Source organism: Pygocentrus nattereri, chromosome 13 (assembly GCF_015220715.1).
Source record: "Pygocentrus nattereri isolate fPygNat1 chromosome 13, fPygNat1.pri, whole genome shotgun sequence".
NCBI classification, from domain to species: Eukaryota; Metazoa; Chordata; class Actinopteri; order Characiformes; family Serrasalmidae; genus Pygocentrus; species Pygocentrus nattereri.
In genome coordinates, this window is record NC_051223.1 from 37,720,173 (window position 1) to 37,742,645 (window position 22,473).

General features: G+C 44.0%; 1 protein-coding gene and 1 pseudogene across 1 annotated transcript in view; both read right to left on the reverse strand.

The window, feature by feature from the left end:
* The window catches only part of LOC108442028 (zinc finger protein 850-like), a 41,106-nt gene extending 32,692 nt beyond the window's left edge, over positions 1 to 8,414 (reverse strand). Inside the window, exon 1 of the mRNA XM_037543898.1 lies at positions 8,065 to 8,414. The gene's annotated coding sequence lies outside the window, so the exon portion shown is untranslated. The remainder of the gene's footprint in view (positions 1 to 8,064) is intronic.
* Positions 337 to 21,151, reverse strand: LOC108442035 (annotated as a pseudogene).
* Positions 21,152 to 22,473: the final 1,322 nt, after the last annotated feature.

The following is a 22,473-nucleotide window of genomic DNA, read 5'->3' on the forward strand; positions in this document are numbered from 1 at the left end:
CAGTGCTGCTGGAGATTTTAAACACTGTGTCCACTCACTGTCCACTCTATTAGACACTCCTACCTTGTCGGTCCACCTTGTAGATGTAAAGTCAGAGACGACAGCTCATCTGCTGCTGCACAGTTTGTGTTGGTCATTCTCTAGTCCTTCACAGTGGTCACAGGACGCTGTTGACTGGATATTTTTGGTTGGTGGACTATTCTCAGTCCAGCAGTGACACTGAGGTGTTTAAAAACTCCAGCAGCACTGCTGTGCCTGATCCACATCAGTGTTACTGCAGGGCTGAGAATGACCCACCACCCAAATAGTACCTGCTCTGTGGGGGTCCATAGGGGTCCTGACCACTGAAGAACAGGGTAAAAGGGGGTAATAAAGTACCTAGGCTACTCTACTCACCTCGGTTAACATTTTCAATGAAAATCAAGAGTCGTGAGTATTTCATCGTCCTCTCAGAGCACTTATGTCTCCTAAAAGTACTCAAATGTCTGAAGCTCCGCCCACACTCTAAGCAGTAATGCGGTTTCTCTCCAGTGTGAGTGAGCTGGTGTGTTTGGAGGGAACTTTTCAGGGCGAAACTCTTTCCACACTCTGAGCAGTGATACGGTTTCTGTCCCGTGTGAACGCGCTGGTGTTTCCTGAAGGTGGCGCTGTCTCTAAAACTCCTTCCACAGTCAGAGCAGTAATACGGTTTCTCTCTGGTATGAACACGGTGGTGTTCTGTACCGTAAAACTCCTCCTGGAGTCTGAACAGTGATACGGTCTCTCTCCTGTGTGAATGCGCTGATGTATTTTGAGGTTACTCTGTCGATGAAAGCGTGACCCGCACTCTGAGCAGTCATACGGTCCGGTGTTTTTGGAGATCACCCTAAATCTTTTGCCACATTCAACAACCCCACACCATAATCCCCCCTCCACCAAACTTTACACTTGGTACAATGCAGTCAGATGGAGAAGCGTGATTAGTCACTCCAGAGAACACGTCTCCACTGCTCTGGCTTGGATGCACCATGGAAACCCATTCCATGAAGCTCTCTATGCTGTTCTTGAGCTGATCTGAAGGCCACATGAAGTTTAGAGGTCTGTAGTGATTGACTCTGCAGAAAGTTGGTGACCTCTGCGCACGACCTCTGTCATTATACGTTGCCGACCACTTCGTGGCTGAGTTACTGTCGTTCCCAATCGCTTCCACTTTGTTATAATCCCACTGACAGTTGACTGTGGAATATTTAGTAGTGAGGAAATTTCAGCTCATTACCTTCAGATCTGCTCCTGCCTCTGATCTTCTTCTCTACTTTAAAGAACCAGTTACAGAAACAGAGACAATGACTCTAATTCTCATGCTTGAAGGGTTCTCTGCATGGTGAAATGGTTCTTCAGATTGATGGAGAACGTGTTGCATATGGTTCTGTATAGAACTTTTTAAAAAGGGTACTTGTAACAGTAGAAGAACCTTTTTGGTACTCTTCCAAAAGGTTCTATATAGAACCATACTCAACATATTCATTCATCTGAAGATTGATTTCACCATGCAAAGAATCTGTTGAGCCTGCAAATGGAGCTTTGAGTGTTCATGGTTCTTTACAGAATTATTGCCTTTACTAAATAACCCTCGCCAAATCGTTGTTTTTTTGAAGAGTGTAGAACAGCGTGAAAGGTTCTAGTACTAGAGCTGATCCATCTTTGGTTTGGAGGTTTATTTTCAGGTTCTGCTCTTTTACTTCTGCCATCTGTCCTACAAACAAAAGCCAATGTACCACTGTTGTGGAGCACGACTCAGACGAGAACGTTTATGTTCAGGACTTTTTTAATTAATAAATATTTTGACAGTATTTACAGCTAAAAAGAGAACTCAAACAGACACAGGCAGCTGTTTCAACGATACTGGACAAAAAACCAACAGACTGCCCAGCAGACTGCCCGCTGCTCGAGTGGATGTGCTGGTGTTTAATCTCTGAACACAAGTGACCAGGATACTGAGTGATTGCTGTTGGTTGGTGCAGTGTAGAAGGTGGGAGGGCGCCTAGCCGGACATGCTAATATACACTCGCCAGCCACTTTATTAGGGACGGTTGCTTGTTAACACAAATAGCTAATCAGCCAATCACACGGCCGCAACTCAGTGCACTTAGGCACGTAGAGGTGGTCAAGACAACTTGCTGAAGTGCAGACCGAGCATCAGAACGGGGAAGAAAGGGGATTTAAGTGACTTTGAACGTGATGTGGTTGTTGGTGCCAGACGGGCTGGTCTGAGTATTTCAGAAACTGCTGATCTGCTGGGATTTTCATGCACAACCATCTCTAGAGTTTACAGAGAACGGTCTGAAAAAGAGGAAATATCCAGTGCGCGGTCAGTTGTGTGGACGAAAATGCCTTGTTGATGTGAGTGGTCAGAGGAGAATGGGCAGACTGGTTCCAGATGATGGAAAGACAACAGGAACTCAAATAACCAACCAGAATCTTTGAGGAATGTTTCCAACACCTTGTTGAAAGCGCGTCAATGCCGAAAAACGAATCACAAACCGTCACTTTGCTGTCGATTTATCACTTTTGCATTTTTATTTTCAGTTTGTCAGATATGCAGTCGATTGCTATGAAAAGAAATAAGTACGTAAACACTGCATTGTGATTTTAGTTTCGACACCTATTACGCATTTCATGAAGGGCAAAGCCAAAGTGAAGCTTGGATTTTCTTTCCTCTGTTAGCTTTTTCGTTTTAGATTTGGCCATGAAATGCCAGAATAACGACTAAAATGAAATGACAAATAGCCGTTTAAAATGTATTTTTATTTTTGTCACAAACGGCTCATGCTTATATGAAAAACGAAATTGCAAATGTAGGTATTTCATTTCATTTTCAAATTTCGGTAGGATATTTGTGCAGATATTTGTAAAAAGAGGTTTGCATCGACGTTTTATTGTTTTAATTTTATTTATTGGCCGGATTTGCCTGTTTCTTATTAAAACTATTTAACAATGCAAAGAACCATTTAAGCACCCAAATGTTTTGAGTGTTCATGGTTCTACACGGAGCAACTGTCTTTACTAAATAACCCTTTTTTAAAAGTTACGCTACAACTGACCGTTTCAAACATCATGTTGCTTCTGATGAGTCTGTAGGTTACAGCTGAAGTTCAAACATGCTTGTTAGCCAACGCTTAGCCTGTGTAGTTTGTCCCGTGACAATAAAGCTTAAAAGTTATGAATTACTGACTTTGCTAACTGTTGATTAAACTCTGCATATGACCTAATGGCCACCAGGTTACGTTCCTCTGTCTGTTGCGTAGTGATTAGAGACTTGCCATGCACCTTGGTACATTCAGCTGATGTATTGATCTACAATGTTCAATAGAAATTATGAGTGCATTTTGGACGTCAGGTGTTCCAGCTATGTTATACATAAGCGGGGTCTTCTCCGCAGGTGGGAACAAGTCAGTTGCAGGAAACAAGTAAGCCTTGACACTCAAGTCCAGAGTCAAGTGCCAAGTCAAGACAGTCGAGTCTCGATTCGCGTCCCAAGTCAGTACAGGTGAGTCTCGATTCGAGTCCCAAGTCAGTACAGGTGAGTCTCAAGTCGTGTCCCAAATCAAAAGTCGTAATCTTTGAGCTGTCAGTCTGCATTATTGAGCTAATTTAAGGCCACAACACATCTTAACGGTAACAGTACTGTAGCCTTTTAATGACAGCACGTCAGTGTATGGCTGAAACACAAAATCCATGGTACACAGATAACATTTAAACAATCAGCGAATTCAATTTAGACAACAAGAGAAACCAAAACAACCAAGCTGGTGAGTTTCTCTAGTAGGTTGGATAGTGTAGTGGTTAACACCTCTGCCTTCTACGCTGTAGACTGGGGTTCACTCCCCCACCAGGGCAAGCACCCTACACTATACCAATAAGGGTCCTTGGGCAAGACTCCTAACACCACCTTGGCCTACCTGTGTAAAATGATCGAATTGTAAGTCGCTCTGGATAACAGCGTCAGCCAAATGCTGTAAATGTAGTAAGAGTTTAAGTGCTGAACAAGGGAATTCAGAAGCACGGGCCAACTGTGCTTGAACACAAATGAATTAGACCTCCACATTTGACCCATCTGTGCAGTGAAACATCCACATACATGCACACCTGCCTGGAGCAGTGGGCAGCCCTATTCATGGCGCCCGGGCAGCAGTTAGGGGTTAACTGCTTTGCTCAAGGCACTTCAGTCATTTCTTGATGGACCACTCCGTTCTTTCTGACTTGCATCAACACAGCCAGCAGGTTAAACCTGCCTTCACAATAAGAGTCCTTACAGACCAAACCAATGATTAAATTCTGTAGAATATTTAACTTAGAATTAACATGTCAACATCATTACTTGAACACACCGCAGTAGATTTGTGCCTCTTTAAAGTACTCGAATGCCTGAAGCTCTTGCCACACTCAGAACAGTGATACGGTTTTTCTCCGGTGTGAATAAGCCGGTGTCGTTGGAGACCACCCATCTGTGTAAAACCTTTCCCACACACCGGACAGTGATACCGCTTCTCCCCCGTAGTGCACTCATGTTCATTTAAAGTACTCGTATGCCTGAAGCTCCGCCCACACTCCGAGCAGAAGTACGGTTTTTCTCCGGTGTGAATGCGCTGGTGTCGTCTGAGATGACCCAGCACAGTAAACGTCTTCCCACAGTCCGAACAGGAATACGGTCTCTCTCCGGTGTGAACCCGCTGGTGTGCCAGAAGAGGACCTACTTCATTGAACCTCTTCCCACACTCTGAGCACTGATGTGGTTTCTCTCCAGTGTGAATGCGCTGGTGTGTTTGGAGATGACCCAGCTGGTTAAAACTCTTCCCACACTCTGAGCACTGATGCGGTTTCTCTCCAGTGTGAATGCGCTGGTGTGTTTGGAGAATGTGCCGATGAGTGAAACTCTTTCCACACTCCGAACAGCAATGTGGTTTCTCTCTGGTGTGAACATTCTGGTGAACTTGAAGATGATGCTGTCGATTAAAAGTCCTACCACACTCTGTACACTGATACGGTTTCTCTCCTGTGTGAATGCGACGATGTGTTTGGAGGCTACTTGACGTAGAAAAATTCTTCCCGCATTCCGGGCACTGGAACGGTTTCTCTCCTGTGTGAACGCGCTGGTGTAGCTGCAGGGTCGACGGTTTAGGGAAACTCTTCCCGCACTCTGAGCAGCGATGTGTTTTCTTTTGTGAACTTTCCTGCAGATGGTTGTGGGGAATGTTCTTGTGGGGAATGTTTGTGTGGTGAGGACCAGGAGATGTTTCCTGAGAGCTGGAGCTTCTTATGGATTCCATATTCTCACAGTTTATCACTGTGATGCATTTCCAGTGTTTGTAGAGGAAAATTTAAACCGCACAGGTGATGATGACTTGGAACAGGCCAACATTTGTTTCTGTAGGAGAAAACGAACACAGTTTGACAGTGCAATAAGACGATTGTATGTTTCCAACAGAAGATTTTCTGCAATAAAATCCTTTTTTTGCCCCTCACCCGCCTAGAGTCACTGGTCGCTGGCAGGTCATGAATTTAAGACCTGTGGCGTAGCAATTTTGAATAAGTAGTGACGTTTACAAAACACTTTTTTGCAATACATGTTTATTGTTCATAATGTTTTTGTGCGGATACGACTGTGTGGTAGGTGAAGCAGAGAACTCATTGGTCTGATTTTTTTTCTCATTTTATAGACTACACAGAGGATCTTAACTTTATGTGAAGTAGTTATATCCAGTTATTCATAATGACAGTAATTAGCTGAGTGGTAACTGTCAGTACGTTTCAGTATTCCTTATTTCATATAAATATTCCCAATATATTATCACCTTCGCCTATAAATTGAAGTATTCCACCTTAAAAGGTGCAGCCTGAGGCACAAGAATGTAACTGCTGCACCATTTAAGCTGGAACCAGAAAATTCAAACAAGAAGCTGGAGAACAGGAAGTCAACTTCAGCCTCGTCCTTCTTACTGTGTTTTGGGAGTCTATCGCTTTTTTATGAGCATTCAGTGATTCAGACTGATGGATTTGCTGATGCGTGTGGGATTGTGTTTCTACTGGAGCGCTGAATAGGCAAACTACAGGGAGATTCATTAGAAAGAGGCCCCGAATATCCTCTAATAATTCTCTCTAGGACGACGCAATCTGAACAAACGTGCTCCTCAAGAAACAAAGCCTTAAACAAGCCCGGATGTCCCTGCGTCGGAGAGCTGAGGAAGGTGTATATATGTTTGTGTGTGTATATGCATATATGGAAATGTGAACAACTGTAAATATAATAGCTTTTATTTTCTTAGCTACATCACTGTACATTGGAATGGTAACCTAACATTTTCACTCACCTTCGCACCTGTGTAAATGTGAGGTGACGATGAACGTGGTTTGATTAGTTTATAATCAATTTAATCAAGTAAAAATAAAAGCTAGGGACTGCAGTCTAGGTCTAAACATTACAACAAAACAAATTAGGTGAAAATCGGTTCAGTAATAATGAAACTAGGGCCGATTTCATCAGGAGAACCAATCATCTCTCTGTACTGAGCATCTGTTTACAAGAGGACCTTGACCGCTCCAACATGGCGGACGCGCAGACGTATCGCCTCAGACAGAGAACAACAGAGAACGGGGCGTCTGTATTTGTGTGTTTCTGGTTTATACAGTCAGACAACAGAACCGTTCTACCTCCCATCGATGTAAAAGCGCTAACTGACATTAGCTAGAACTGCTACAGTGCAGACAGAGCGCATTCTCAGTAAACCTTTTCGCTAACTGGCATTACAGCTTCAAACGGGAGACAAAACAGAGGAACGCGCGGAGGACGAATCACACAAACACAGTTTAGAGACTAAACACCTCGTTTCTCCGCAGTTTAGCGGCTCAACCTGCAGCTTTTCTCCTCCACCTCACATCTGAGCAGCTCTCGCTTCTCCCAGCCTTCTCGCCATGAGCCACTGACTCGGCCTCGCCAGGAAGAGCGGTGTCAAAATACGAGTCCGCCTCAATATTTCACACAGAAACGCTCTACAGATGAACTAGAGCCGTGTTCATTTAAAGGTATGCAGCTCCTGATTCTCTTATTCAGAATGATTATTATTGTTATTATTATTATTATTATTGTTATTATTAATAATAATATAATATTCTTGTCATATTTACTTTTCTTCATCTAAGAAACACCATCAGCTGAAAACAACAGCTCTCAAACGCTTACTTCACCTTCAGAAGGCGATCACCTAAAACACAGTGCTGTAAAGATCTGCTCCGGTTTCTCTCCACTGTGAGTGTGGAAGGTTGGACTGCAGATCCAGAATCACCACTGAGTTCATTTTGTGCCAAAAGCTTCATATAAAATGGCAAAATTCACAAGCAAAATGTTAAATATCATAACGATACAAATAATGACAGTTAAATCAAATTTAATTTTTCAAATTGATATAAATGTATTACTCATTTTGCCGATTTTTGCTTTCATCGTTTTATGTTTGCTGATACATTTGTTGCACTCAGTAGCAGTAACGCCAACCAATCAGCAGTCAGTAGCAGTAACGCCAACCAATCAGCACTCAGTAGCAGTAACGCCAACCAATCAGCACTCAGTAGCAGTAACGCCAACCAATCAGCACTCAGTAGCAGTAATGCTAACCAATCAGCAGTCAGTAGCAGTACCGCTAACCAATCAGCAGTCAGTAGCAGTCAGTAGCGGTAACGCTAACCAATTAGCAGTAATGCTAACCAATCAGCAGTCAGTAGCAGTAACGCTAACCAATCAGCAGTCAGTAGCGGTAACACTAACCAATCAGCAGTCAGTAGCGGTAACGCTAACCAATTACCAAGGCAATTACAATTTGATCAGTTTACACAGGTAGGCGCAAGTAGTGTTAGGAGTCTTGCCCAAGGACTCTTATTGGTATAGTGTAGGGTGCTTGTCCAAACATGGGATTGAACCCCAGTCTGGAGTGTAGAAGGCAGAGGTGTTACCCACTACACTATCCAACCACCTATACATTATACAAACACCTGATACATTCAGATAGGAGTGGCAACATCCCTCGAACTTACACTCAGCCAGGAGACGGTGCTTCTATTCGGTGCTCTCTATTGTACATGTGTGTAGCAGATAGGATAACCGTTGGGTCCCTCTGATGAACAGACAGTGAGGAGGGAGAATATCTACCAGTTCAGTCGGCTGGGGACATAACGTGTTGGTACTGTAGTGGGTTACAGTCAAATAAGACAGAAGATCTCTTGGGTCCCTCTAATGTTCAGCTAAAAGACACCTACAATGTCTTTTACATTTCACTTTGAGGAACAGCGGCAGAGCAAAGGCAATCCTTCCGACCCAGAGGGAGCAGGTCCAGTTAAGCTCTCCTGAACTGCAGGACACAGAGACCCCTAAGACCTGGTGGTGAAATTAATGTTTCATCAGTTTCCGCCTCCATTCTTAGCGCACTTGTGTGACTTTAAAGTATTTGAATGCCTGAAGCTCTTCCCGCACTCTGAGCAGTAATACGGTTTCTCTCCGGTGTGAATGCGCTGGTGCGTCTGGAGGTGACTCTGTAGAGTAAAACTCTTCCCGCATTCTGAGCACTGATACGGTTTCTCTCCGGTGTGAATAGGCTGGTGTTTTTTGAGGGTGCCGCTGTTTCTGAAGCTCTTCCCGCACTCCGAGCAGTAATACGGTTTCTCTCCTGTGTGAATGCGCCGGTGTGTTTTAAGAGTACCTATGTTTCTAAAACTCTTCCCGCACTCCGAGCAGTGACATGGTTTCTCTCCTGTGTGAATCAGCTGGTGAGTTTTGAGGGTACTTATGTTTCTGAAACTCTTCCCACACTTGGAGCAGTAATACGGTTTCTCTCCGGTGTGAATGCGCAGGTGTTTTTGGAGATGGCTCTGTCGGTTAAAACTCCTCCCGCACTCTGAGCAGTAATACGGTTTCTCTCCTGTGTGGATGCGCTGGTGCACTTGGAGACTACTGTGTCTTGTAAAACTCTTCCCGCACTCTGAACACGGATGACGCCGCTTCTTTCTAGCAGCAGGAGACTTCTGTGGAGAACTGGAGCTTCTTCTGGATGCCATATTCTCACGTTCAATCTCTCCTCATTTCAGCCGTGTGGTGTGATTATCTTGGTGGCATCTCTGGATGCTTTAGTAGAAGTAAACATGAACTGTGGAGGAACATTGGCACCAGGAGCAGGAGAAGACTTTGAACAGGATGTTCCTGAGGGGGGGGGGGGGGGGGGGGGGGGAGAAAAAGAATGAAATGCAATCGAAGTGCGACATCAAACTAAGTACAGTGTATGTTCAGAAAAGCTTTAGATCAATTGATCTTTAAAGCTTTAGATCTAAAGCTGATCGGACTGATCGGACGCCACCTGTGCAACAAGTCCAGTCGTGAAATTTCCTTTACCCCACATGCCACTACTAAAGCATAAAACAAAAGATTAAACCGTTTATCTCACTTTGAGCAACACTGGCTAAAGGTTTTCTTTTGCTTTAAGAAACAAACAGAACGAGGCTTGTTAATGTGGTAATGTGTAATATACTGTGGAGTTTGCCAAGCTGTGATCTGGCCCATCACAGCCAACATTTGATTTGGTATAAAACAAGAAAATCCTATTATTGATACATCACTAAATGTGCCGAACAGCAGAGAAACAATTCTTCACTTTATTATTTAGTCGTTTGTACATATTCAGTGGCTTTCTGTTTGATTAATGTTTTGTATCTGCAGGTCATGGTGCCAAGTATTTGGGCCACCCTCTTGACCCCCCTCAACTACTTTCCAAGAGCACCTGGCAGTCAGAGGCCCATGAGCTCTGGCCCCAGTGGCCTGGTCAGTACGCTGTTGGGAGAGTGAGACATTAATCAGCTTCTTCCAGAAGAGTTTTGCCCACCACGCTGTGAAAGTTCTCATCACCCAGAGTGGAAAACCGTGACTGCCGCTCCTCGCAGCTCCTAACCTGCCAGCCTCCATCTCTCTACTGTTTATCCATCACAATATTGGGAGAGGACACCACCTTCAAGGGTTCTTTAGTAAAGAAAATGGTTCTATAAAGAACCATGAACATTTAATGAACCATGTGCATGATTAAATGCTTCTGCGCATCATGAAAGGGTTCGTCAGACGGATGCAGAATGTGTTGCAGATGGTTCTATGCAGCCTCAAGAAGGTTCCACTGTTGTTACAAGCCAAAGAAACCTTTTTGCTGAGTGTAGATGACAAACTGATGCTGTGAAAACAAAGCTATTAATTTTATTCATCATCATCATCATCATCATCTTCCTGTTCATGCAAATCTCCAGCTTAGCTTTACAGTGATGAGCACTGTTCTTCCTCTTTAGGATCTTCCTAAGCTTTTCCCTCAGGATCAATAATGACTCAGTGTGTGAGTGTGAGGTGTAGAAGATCCTCACCTTCAGCAGCTCCTGCTCCTCCAGCACCTCTATGGAAGCTTGCGCTGGTCTTCTTCTCTGCTCAATAGCAGTGGGTGAACCACAGCGCCTCCACATGGGCTGCAGGAGGACTCACACTGGAACCACATGATTATGGTCCATCTACAGGGCAGTTATTGGGCACTCTGGCAACAAGAAATGCAATCAAAGTAAAAATATGGGTGCTCATTCACAACATTCTTCAATTCTCCAAGTGAAGGTGTGCAACCAAAATATTTGCTGGTGCGAGTGGATCAGATTCAGCAGTGCTGCTGGAGATTTTAAACACTGTCCACTCACTGTCCACTCTATTAGACACTCCTAGCTTGTCGGTCCGCCTTGTAGATGTAAAGTCAGAGACGACAGCTCATCTGCTGCTGCACAGTTTGTGTTGGTCATCCTCTAGTCCTTCATCAGTGGTCACAGGACATTGCCCACAGGACGCTGTTGGCTGGATATTTATGGTTGGTGGACTATTCTCAGTCCAGCAGCGACACTGAGGTGTTTAAAACTCCTGCAGCACTGATCCACTCAGACCAGCACAGCACACACTAACACACCACCACCACGTCAATGTCACTGCAGTGCTGAGAATGACCCACCACCCAAATAGTACCTGCTCTGTGAGGATCCATGGGGGTCCTGACCACTGAAGAACAGGGTAACAGAGTATCAGAGAAACAGATGGACTACAGTCTGTAACTGTAGAACTACAAAGTGCAGCTATACAGTAAGTGGAGCTGATAAGATGGAGGTGGAACAAGGATCTTATGCCTGATTCGTGTGTGTGTTGATATATAAAGCTTGCAAAAGGTTCTTGGAGTGCTCATGATTCTATATAGAAACACTGTCTTTACTAAAAAACCCATGAAGAACCATCTTTTATAAAATGTAGGAGGAAGGACAGAGGAAGGCTAGATCTTTTGGGAGCCTCTGAGGTACAATCGGTTAGGAGATATCAGGGATCTACAAGTTACAAGTATAATCCGAGAGTAACATTTATTTGTGCACTGGATCAACAGTTTACACATAGTTATATAACATAGTTTAACTGACAATTTAGAAAAATCTGCCGACTCTAATAGAAATCAATAGTGTTTTGATTCGATAGTATGACTCTATGGTACTCCCAACTTTTTCGGAACGGGGCATCAATTTCAGAATTTTAGAACGAGCGTATATTTACAAGAAACTGAAGACAAAACATTAATCACACAATCTTATACAAAATCACACATACAAATATAAATTGCATAACTTAAAATAGTAACAATAGTATCAATTTATAAAAAGGTTACATCACTGATGTTCAGAGGTACATCGCTGCTGTCAGAACACAGCCTCCCTCCAATCTCCAAAACGGTAACTTTACAGGAGACGATTTTCATCATAAAGTAAGTTAATGTCCGTTTAATATTGACAATATTATTGAGTATTTCAGTAATTTAAAAAAATTCCAGTCGAGTGATTTGATGGGGCCTCTCTTCAGCTATGGACCAAACTCAGTTTAGATGTATCCTGGGACATGCTTGCAAACTCCTGGAGGTTAAGGAGGTTTAACCTGCCCCCCAGCTCCTCAACAGTTTCTACAGATCCACAGTGGAGAACACAGTGATTAGATGCATCACTGCCTGGTTTTGCAGCTGCACTGCACCCCAGAGGAGCTCCAGGCGGGGATGAGACAATTCATCATCAGAGCTGCTCTGCCATCCATACAGGATACCTAGCATGAGATTCCCAAGGAGAGCCAGCAGCATCATCTCAGCCTGGTTCATCTACCATCTGGGAAGCCTTACAGGAGCGCCAGAGCCCAAAACACCAGACTAAAGAACAGCTTCTATCTACTACCTTCATGCAACTGCAGCCGCCTCAAGCGACTACACTTAATTCCTTAATAATAATCTTTGTACATATTCATATATCTGTCCATTAGGGGTGTTTCTGGCCATTAGCTGGTTTCATAACAATGCAATCCTCAATTCTTTTAGGTATTAAGCCATTTCCCATTAGAAAGCAGAAACATCAGCAGGGATAGGATAAGCTTCTGGTCCACCCTTCTGAAAAAAGATCTGTAGAACCTCTTAGAAGCATTAGAACTGGATGATTTTGTTTTCTAATGAGAATTGGACTAATGGTTACCATTAGAGACCAACAGTTACCTGTAGGACACCTTTAAGTCCCATTAGGAAACCCTCAGATACATCTGGAATCAGAACACCTGTTAAACCATTAGAGTCCTTTGCACTGTGATATCAACTCAAACAACCCAAAAGTCATTACAGAACCACCAGGAACCAACAGAAACATGCATTGGTTTCTAATGTGTTGTTTTTCAGCAGAGCAACAGGTTAAAAGAGCACAGAGACACCAAACCACAGAGGGACATAATATTTGTGACCAAAAAGTCTTTATGAAAGCCACTTCTGAGTTGGTTTACATATATTCCACCTACAGTTTAAAGTGATCTCTCCATCCATTCCTCTGAGAGTGTACCAGGAACTCTGTGTACGAGAATGTGAGGTGTAGAAGATCCTCACCTTCAGGAGCTCCTGCTCTTCCAGCAGCACTGTGGAAGCTCTGGCAGATGGTAAGACCTTCTTCTCTGCTTTACAAGGGTTGGAGAAGCACAGTTACAGAAACTGCGCCTCCTCCTGGACAGCAGGAGCTTCACGAGTGAGTTTTTTTATCCCACTCATTCACATCAGCTTCCACAGCCATTAGAAATAATCAATACAAGCTTTCACACATCTGTATTACACCAGAAACAATATGTTAAATTAGACTAAAACACATTAATTCATTAATCTGAAAAAAAAGAAAACCACAGAACCCACTAAAAGGTTCTGCTGATTCCTGGTTGTGACAAATGGTCACTAATGGTATTCTGTCCCTGCTGAAAAAAAGAACAATAGAACCATTAGGATTAAAACCTGATGGTTTTGTTTCTAAAAGGGAGTTGGCTTAAGGATTCCCATAAGAGATCACTAGTTTCCTGTAGGACACCTTTAGATCCCATTAGTAAACCATCAAATGCATCTGGAATCAGAACACCTGTTAAACCATTAGAGTCCTTTACACTGTGATATCAACCCATCAGGAAAACAGTCCTGCTGAAAATTAATCATAGAACCCATTAAAAGGTTCTGCTGGTTCCTGCTGGTGTCCAGTAGGCTCCAACGATGTTCTGTGTTTTCCTGATGGGTCAATATCGCAGTGTAAAGGACTCTAATGGTGTTCTGATTACAGATGCACACACATCTGATCTGATCACTTGCAGTTAACAGTGTGGACAGTCGCCTCAAAAGACCTGATTTAGTAAATGAATCTGATTCACCTGCAGTCTGAACACAGACTAGGGAAACACAAAGCTGCGCAGAGTAAGGGGTCTTGTTGGGTCTGTCTGATGTACATTCGGTCAGGAGACGCGACACCTGTTGGGTCAGCTGATGAACAGTGCCCAAGGAGAGAGGGCATCTGTTAGGCCACTTTTCGACCGCATGGTACCAGCTTAGCTTGACTCGACTCCACACTCCTTTTTCTGGTTCTCCATCAGGGAAACCTGGTACCTGCTATTTTCAGTATCACCTCTGTTGAGGTTCCGAGAGAGCTGAGCCGATTCCATAGTGACATGGAAAAAGTGCAGACTGCTAACTGATCAGAAAGAATCACCACCATTACTCTAAACAAGTCTGCTAACATTAGCTACCAGGTTAACGTAGCCTCTTGTGCCGCTTTTGAGCACCAGAATCGCCTCGTTGTCTGAACTCTGATGTAGTTTTTCCCAAACTCTCCTGTTTGTTCAGCAGTCTTTTGTCTCACTGCCCTCAGCCTCATCTGAACAAAGTTTGTCACCTTCATGTCTTGGCAGTTTCACGTGGCATCACCATGATGAGCAGCTACATTGAGGGGGCATTATATCTGCAGTGGAGAACGAAGTAGCTGGTACCAGAAGCGAGCTCTGATGTACAGGTAAGGAAGAGACAGGATGGACGTTTGGTCCTTTTGAAGTACTTCTGGTCCTGCTAATGTACAGTGACCTCAGAGAGGATGACAGTTGAGTCCCTTCACAATATATATGTCTTCAACCAGACAAGGTTTCGTTACTGTGACACTCTTTCTATGTTAACTTACAATTTGAATACTGGCTGCTGAGTGGTGCAACCGTCTTGGCGTTGGCCCTGTCATCAAGAGGTCGCGAGTTTGATCCCCTGTGATGCTACAGCCATCCATGCCAGGGAGTCGAAGCGATCACAATTGTCCTCTCTCTCTGGTTGGGCAGGATGTCCCCAGGTCTACTAAAAAACAACCTACTCTGATGCACAAGTAATGCAGGGCTTTTTTTTACTTCACATTGCAACATCAAATTTGGCACATTTGCTAACTAAAACAACACAATTCTTAAAGACAATCGCACTTCATCAAAGTCACACAAACAAAGTCAATACCTTTTGTTATATTAACCGCTGCCTTCATCAGTAGCAAAGTAAATCAGCAAAAACACAGGTTAATAAAGTGTCATGAGTATTTCATCTTCCTCTCAGAGCACTTGTGTTTCTTTAAGGTAATCAAATGCCTGAAGTTCTGTTCACACTCTGAGCAGTAATACGGTTTCTCTCCGGTGTGAATACGCCGGTGTGACCGGAGAGAACTTTTCAGAGCGAAGCTCTTGCCGCACTCTGAGCACAGATACGGTTTCTCTCCGGTGTGGATGCGCTGGTGGGTTTTGAAGGTAGTGCTGTCTCTAAAACTCCGGCCACACTCCGAGCAGTAATACGGTTTCTCCCCTGTGTGAAGGCGCTGGTGTCGCTGGAGGCTACTGTGTAGAGCGAAAGTCTTGCCGCACTCCCAGCAGCCATACGGTTTCACTCCGGTGTGAATGCGCTGGTGTACGTGGAGATCACTCTGTTGAATGAACCTCTTCCCGCACTCTGAGCACTCGTACGGTTTCTCTCCGGTGTGAACGCGCTGGTGTCGGTGGAGGGAACTCTGCAGAGTAAAACTCTGTCCACACTCTGAGCACTGATATGGTTTCTCTCCGGTGTGAATGCGCTGGTGTTTTCTAAGTGTGCTTCTGCCCCCGAATCTCTTCCCGCATTCGGAGCAGTGAAAGGGTTTCTCTCCTGTGTGGGTGCGCTGGTGTATTTGGAGATCACTCTGTTGAGTAAATCTCTTCCCGCACTCCGAGCAGGGATACGGTTTCTCTCCGGTGTGAATGCGCTGGTGTAGTTGGAGACTATTCAGCTGGTTAAAACTCTTTCCACACTCTGTGCAGTGAAACGGTTTCTCTCCAGTGTGAACACGCCGGTGTGTTTTGAGATGACTCGGATAGTGAAAACTCTTCCCGCACTCTGGGCAGTCGTGAGGTCTCTTCGCTCCTGTGGTGCTCTGAGTTTCACTGTGAGACTTGTTAGTGTGGAGAGGGCCGGAGGACGTCTGCTGAGCGCCGGAGCTTCCTCTGGACTCCAGCGGTGCAAGCTTTTCCTCAGGATGGCTTTTTGAAAACGAGTGCTGCAAATTTGGATGTGAAACAACATTCAGTACCATTTTTGCTGAGGCAGGGAAGATGCTGCTTACATGTACACATCACAGGTCTAACTGTGTATTATTACTCTGTTCTGCTTTGCATTTTACATGTACATTAGTTGTTTATTAAGTATATATTAGTACACACACACATACACACACACATATATATGTATATATGAGTACACCCCTCACACTTCTGTAAATATTTTATTATATCTTTTCATGGGACTCACTAGTGTTGCCAGCTATTTGGACATTAATGTCTGTGTGTTGTTCTTTTCAGAGGACAGTAAATCTGCACTGCTATACAAGCAGCACACTGACCACTTTAAGTTATATCCAAGTGTCATTTCTATAGTGTCGTTCCATGAAAAGATATAATAAAATATTTAAAATATTTGCAGAAATATGAGGGGTGCACTCACTTTTGTGAGGTACTGTATATATGTATGTGGGTCATTCTACTGAAACGTCCAAAACATGAAAGTAATGTTATATATAATGTTACTTTCATGCTTTGTTTTACAGCATCTGCTTTATGTGCACACACACATGACAGTGAAGAACGTAATGAGGTAATACGACAACTACACTTAGATAAGAGCATTAACTACCAAAGTAAACAAACATCTGTTTAGGTATTTCCTAATTTACATCACATGAATCCTAAAAAAAGCACTAGCAAACCAAGCCAAACCAAACAGGAAAACATTTTCAACCAAAACTGGCTGGATGCGGTTTGTGTTTTATCGATGCTACGGTTTAAACTGTTCTCTCTCTAATCAATTGTCTAAGGATCAATAAAAATCATATTGTTAACACTGTGTAGTGCTGGGCATCGCCTCACCTTCAGCACTGCAGCTCCTGCTTCTCTCTCCATCAGAAATGAGGAGGCTCAGGCAGCTGAGCAGATCTTCTTCTTCTCCGCTGCATTGGGTTTGGAAGATCACAGACAAACACTGCCTCCACCTGGACTGCAGGGCATTTACACCGGAAACACTACTGGAGACTCGCAGCATCGAAGCAGAGTGCATTGTTTTTATCCATCAATATGACGAGAAGCCTCGCTCGCATCCTGAGTTATGAATGGGTGTTAGTTCATATGAGCATTTAACTGAATGATCAGACAATAAAAGCAATCGTGAATGGTCAGAACTATGGTCAGTGAGCAATCAGAGCATATATATGTTTGGTTCTTCTTAGATACGGTGAGTTAAGATAAAGGGTGTCCGTTGGCTTCTTTAAGATGTAGTCATTTAGGAGTGAGAGTATCTGTTGGGTTCCTCTGAAACACAATTAGGAGAGAAGATCTCAGGTGGGTTTCTTGGAGGTGGTTGGCTAAGAGAGAGAGAGGATATCACCTGGTTACCTACAAGATACAAAGCCGAGGCGGCAGCCGAGGTTGTGCGGATCCTCGGTAGGACTGTCCTATGAAGACTCCTCCTTAGTTGCCTACTGGTCACACAAATGGAACAGTCCTAACGAGGCGGTGTGGTGACGTCGCCAGAAAGGTCCTGCCTCTTGAAAGTGTGGCACGAAACTTGTGAGGGAACTGGTGAGAGAAAATGGAGCCTGTTGTGTTGGTTGCTATGATAATAAATGTATAATAAACTACATATACACAAATACTTCTGATTAACACATGATACATACACCGATCAGGCATAACATTACGACCACCTCCTCGTTTCTACACTCATTGTCCACTTTATCAGCTCCACTTACTGTATAGCTGCACTCTGTAGTTCTACAGTTACAGACTGTAGTCCATCTGTTTCTCTGATACTCTGTTACCCTGTTCTTCAGTGGGCAGGACCCCCATGGACCCTCACAGAGCAGGTACTGTTTGGGTGGTGGGTCATTCTCAGCACTGCAGTAACACTTACGTGGTGATGGTGTGTTAGTGTGTGTTGCGCTGGTCTGAGTGGATCAGACACATCAGTGCTGCTGGAGTTCTTAAACACCTCAGTGTCACTGCTGGACTGAGAATAGTCCACCAACCAAAAATATCCAGCCATCAGCGTCCTGTGGGCAGCGTCCTGTGGGCAGCGTCCTGTGACCACTGATGAAGGACTAAAGGACGACCAACACAAACTGTGCAGCAGCAGATGAGCTGTCGCCTCTGACTTTACATCTACAAGGTGGACCGACAAGGTAGGAGTGTCTAATAGATTGGACAGTGAGTGGACACAGTGTTTAAAAACTCCAGCAGCACTGCTGTGTCTGATCCACTTGTACCAGCACAACACACACTAACACACCACCACCACGTCAGTGTTACTGCAGTGCTGAGAATGACCCACCACCCAAATAGTACCTGCTCTGTGAGGGTCCATGGGGGTCCTGACCACTGAAGAACTGGGTAACAGAGTATCAGAGAAACAGATGGACTACAGTCTGTAACTGTAGAACTACAAAGTGCAGCTATACAGTAAGTGGAGCTGATAAGATGGACAGTGAGCGTAGAAACGAGGAGGTGGTCTGAACGTTCTGCCTGATTGGTGTATAAATGAATGCTTTAATTAATCAATCATTTTACACTTTATAAGGTGATGAAGACGAATTCAAGTACGTGAACAACTTACATGTTAAAACAAGCTCTGCTCCAACTGCCATTTTCCCAGGTGTTGTTATTTTTAGTCCTTGGGGTCATTCGTGCACAAAGAATTGTGGGTAACCAAACCACTCTGAACGTAGGCTGCATTTCTAGGCTGTCGACGAAGGGTCCTTCACTCGGAATGGTCTTCTATGATGTACATGCCGAGAAATACAGCCTAGACTTGAGACTTCGACTTTACAGACAATCAGGAGACAGGATACCTGTTGGGTCCCTCTGATGCAAGTCATGAACATCATTAATGTCCTAGTTACATCAACTGGCAGGCAGTGAGAGCTTCAACGTGGAAAGCAAATCGTTGAATTAATTAAACCTTTTAAACAGACAGGGTCTCAGACTCTCTCAGTTATTTATCTGAGCACCGAGCAGTTTACAAACTGGTGAGTAGAAAAACTTCAACAGTCATTTTTTCACTCCAACTTCAAATTTGGTGCATATTAACCAAAATAATAAGGAAGTCGTTCAAGATGTAATCACACATAACCAAACAAATGGAAAGTCCGAAACTCCTGAAATTGCCTTCATCAGAAGCAACTCAACAAAAGCACAGGTTACGTCCATTATTATGTCCAAAAGCTGCTCATGAAACGTGTCAGGAGTATTTCACCGTCCTCTCAACACACTTGTGTTTCTTCAAGGTAACCAAATGTCTGTAGCTCCGGCCACAGTCCGAGCAGTAATACGGTTTCTCCCCGGTGTGAATGCGCTGGTGTGTTCGGAGAGAACCTCTCAGAGCGAAGCTCTTCCCGCAGTCCGAGCAGTGATACGGTTTCTCTCCGGTGTGGATGCGCAGGTGTGATTTCAAGGTAAAACCGTCTCTAAAGCTCCGCCCACACTCCGAGCAGCAGTATGGTTTCTCCCCTGTGTGAGAGCGCTGGTGTTTTTTCAGGGTACAACTCTCTCTGAAATACCTCCCACAGTCTGAGCACTGATGCGGTTTCTCCCCGGTGTGAATGCGCTGGTGCGTTTGGAAATCATACTTCTGAGTAAAACTCCTCCCACATTCAGAGCAGGAATACGGTCTCTCTCCGGTGTGAACGCGCTGGTGCACTTTGAGTTCACAGAGCTTAATAAATCTCTTTCCACACTCTGTGCAGAGATACGGTTTCTCTCCAGTGTGAACGCGCTGGTGGGCTTTGAGATGGCTTGAATATTTAAAACTCTTCCCGCACTCTGAGCAGTTGTGAGGTCTCTTCGTTCCTGTGCTGTTCTGCGTTTGGCTGCGAGACGTCTTAGTGTGTTCAGCGCCGGACGACGTCTGCTGAGCGCTGGAGCTTCCTCTGGACTCCATATCCTCACATTCAATCCCTCCTGATTTCAGCAGTGTGATGTGTTCAGAAGCAAATTTAACATGAGCAGTAAGGTGGACAGTAGAACTTCATCCATTTCTAGAGGAAGAAAGGAAATATGACAAACTTAGTGGGAAAAGCAAGAAAATATATATATTTACAGCATTTATCCAGAGATACATACAATTTGATCATTTTACACAGGTGCTGAAGGTGGTGTAGGGAGTCTTGCCCAAGGACTCTTATTGGTAGTGTAGGGTGCTTGACCAGGTGGGGGATTGAACCCCAGTCTACAGCGTAGAAGGCAGAGGTTTTACCCACTACACTAACCAACCACTATATTTTATGGTATGGGTCATGTGATAGACTGACGCCCAATGATTGCTGGGATAGGCTCCAGCACCGCCTGCGACCCAGGAAGATAAGCAGCTTAGAAGATGCATGAATGCATACATGGGAACTGCCTTCATCCACTGTAAAATAAGAATCTCCAGGCTAGCTGCTTTCCTCACCGCACACAAGCTGCTTCACTCCGTCTACCAGCCCCCTAGGCCCACTTAGCGGTGGTATGTAAGTATAGTAAGTACAGTACAGTACAGTATAGTAAAGTATAGTAAGTGGAACTGATAAAAATGGACAATGAGCGTAGAAACAAGGAGGTGGTCATGATGTTATAATGTTGTACATTCAAATCAACTGAAAACAAACTCTGAAAATTGGTTTAATAAATAAAACAAATAAAATAAAGTACTGCTGAAAGAAATCATAGCATTAAAAGGTTCTGCTGGTGTCCAGCAGTCTCCAATGGTATTCTGTGTTCTACTGATGGGTTGATGTCACAGTGTAAAGGACTCTAATGGTTGAACAGGTGCTCTGATTGCAGATGCGTTTGATGGTTTCATAGTGGGGTCCACAGTCGTCCTGCAGGCACCTAGTGGTCTCTAGCGATCAAAATTAGGCCAATTCCCAATAGAAAGCAACACCATCAGATATTAACCCTAACGGTTCTAATAGCCTGTTTTCCAGCAGGGATTTCTGCCTCGCCAAGTTTTTCTAGAGCAGAGCGTTTCACACCAAACCCCTTTGAACGACTGTGAACGGCGAAGGTTATTAAAGTCTGAGTGTTCAGAATGAGATCATCTCTCCATCCGTGTCTCTCAGGATCAATGAAGCTCAGTGTATGAGCGTGTGAGGTGTAGAAGATCCTCACCTTCAGCAGCTCCTGCGCCTCCAGCAGCTCTGAAAGCGGCACTGACCATAGATGTACATATCCAGATGCCGCGTTGGGTCCAGCTACGCACGTCAACGGAGCCGCCATGTTAGGGCGGTCAACGTCACTGCTGGACCGCATTCAGAACCATTACTGAGCGGCAGTTTAAAGAAAGATAATGTAAAAAAAAATGCTATTTCAAAAATACTGCTCTCAGAAAGTGGGACAGGATTATATCACGGAGGGAACGTGGCCTGTGATGCACAAAGAAGCTGTTGATGTGGTTGGTTTTATATTAAGCTTTTTCAATATCATAGTCTATTCAGGGGATCTTAACTTTTACATAGTAGTTATTTATTTGTAATGACGGTTAACGCTTTGTAGCAGTAAGTTATAGCACGCATTAATCTGTGATATAAATATTCATAAAAGATTAAGGTTAACACCTTCTTACACCAACCTGGACGGCTAATTATCACGGTCGGGTATTAAAGTAGTAAAAGCTACCGAGATCAGATCATTATACCCTGGATTAATCTGAGTCTGAGGATTATAACAAAACAGATTTGGTGAAAATCATAATTTCTCTCTCTCTCACACACACACACACACACACACACACACACACACACACACACACACACACACACACACACACACACCTTCTAAGCCGCTTCTCCTTCTGGAGCTGGAGCCTATCCCAGCTGTCATGGGGTGGAAGGCAGGGTACCCATCATTTCACAATACAAGTGAATTTGTTCTTGACCGCTCCAACATGGCGGACACGGAGACGTACCGCCTCATAGAGAACAGCGGACCATGCAGCATCTAGACATGTACATCTATGGCACTGACGGTCAGATCTTCTTCTCCGCGTTACTGGAGTTGGAGATCCACAGATACAGAAACAGCGCCTCCTCCTGGACTGTGTTCTGCAGACTGAATGAAGTGAGCACTATCTCTGTTTGTGCTCTGCGACCCTTCATGGTTATTTGTATTGACAGCAGTTTCACTGTTTTCCTCTGTTATGTCATTATTCTCTGTATTTTATACTCACAAACTTCCCCTCTTTGACTGTATTTTTTGCCAACACAATAAAAGCACACACACACACACACACACACACACACTAAACAGGAACATTTCAAACAATTAGGATTAAAACCTAATGGTTTTGCTTTCTAATGGGAATTGGCCTAATGGCTTCCAATAAAGGCCTTTAACGTCCTGTAGAACACCTTTAGATCCCTTTAGCAAACCATCAAATGCCTTTAGAATCAGCCACTGATCACCTGATAAACCATTAGGATCCTCTACACTCATATCTATCCACTAAAAAAAACACATTACAAAACCATCAGGAACCAGCAGGCACACTTAACGGTTTCTTCAGA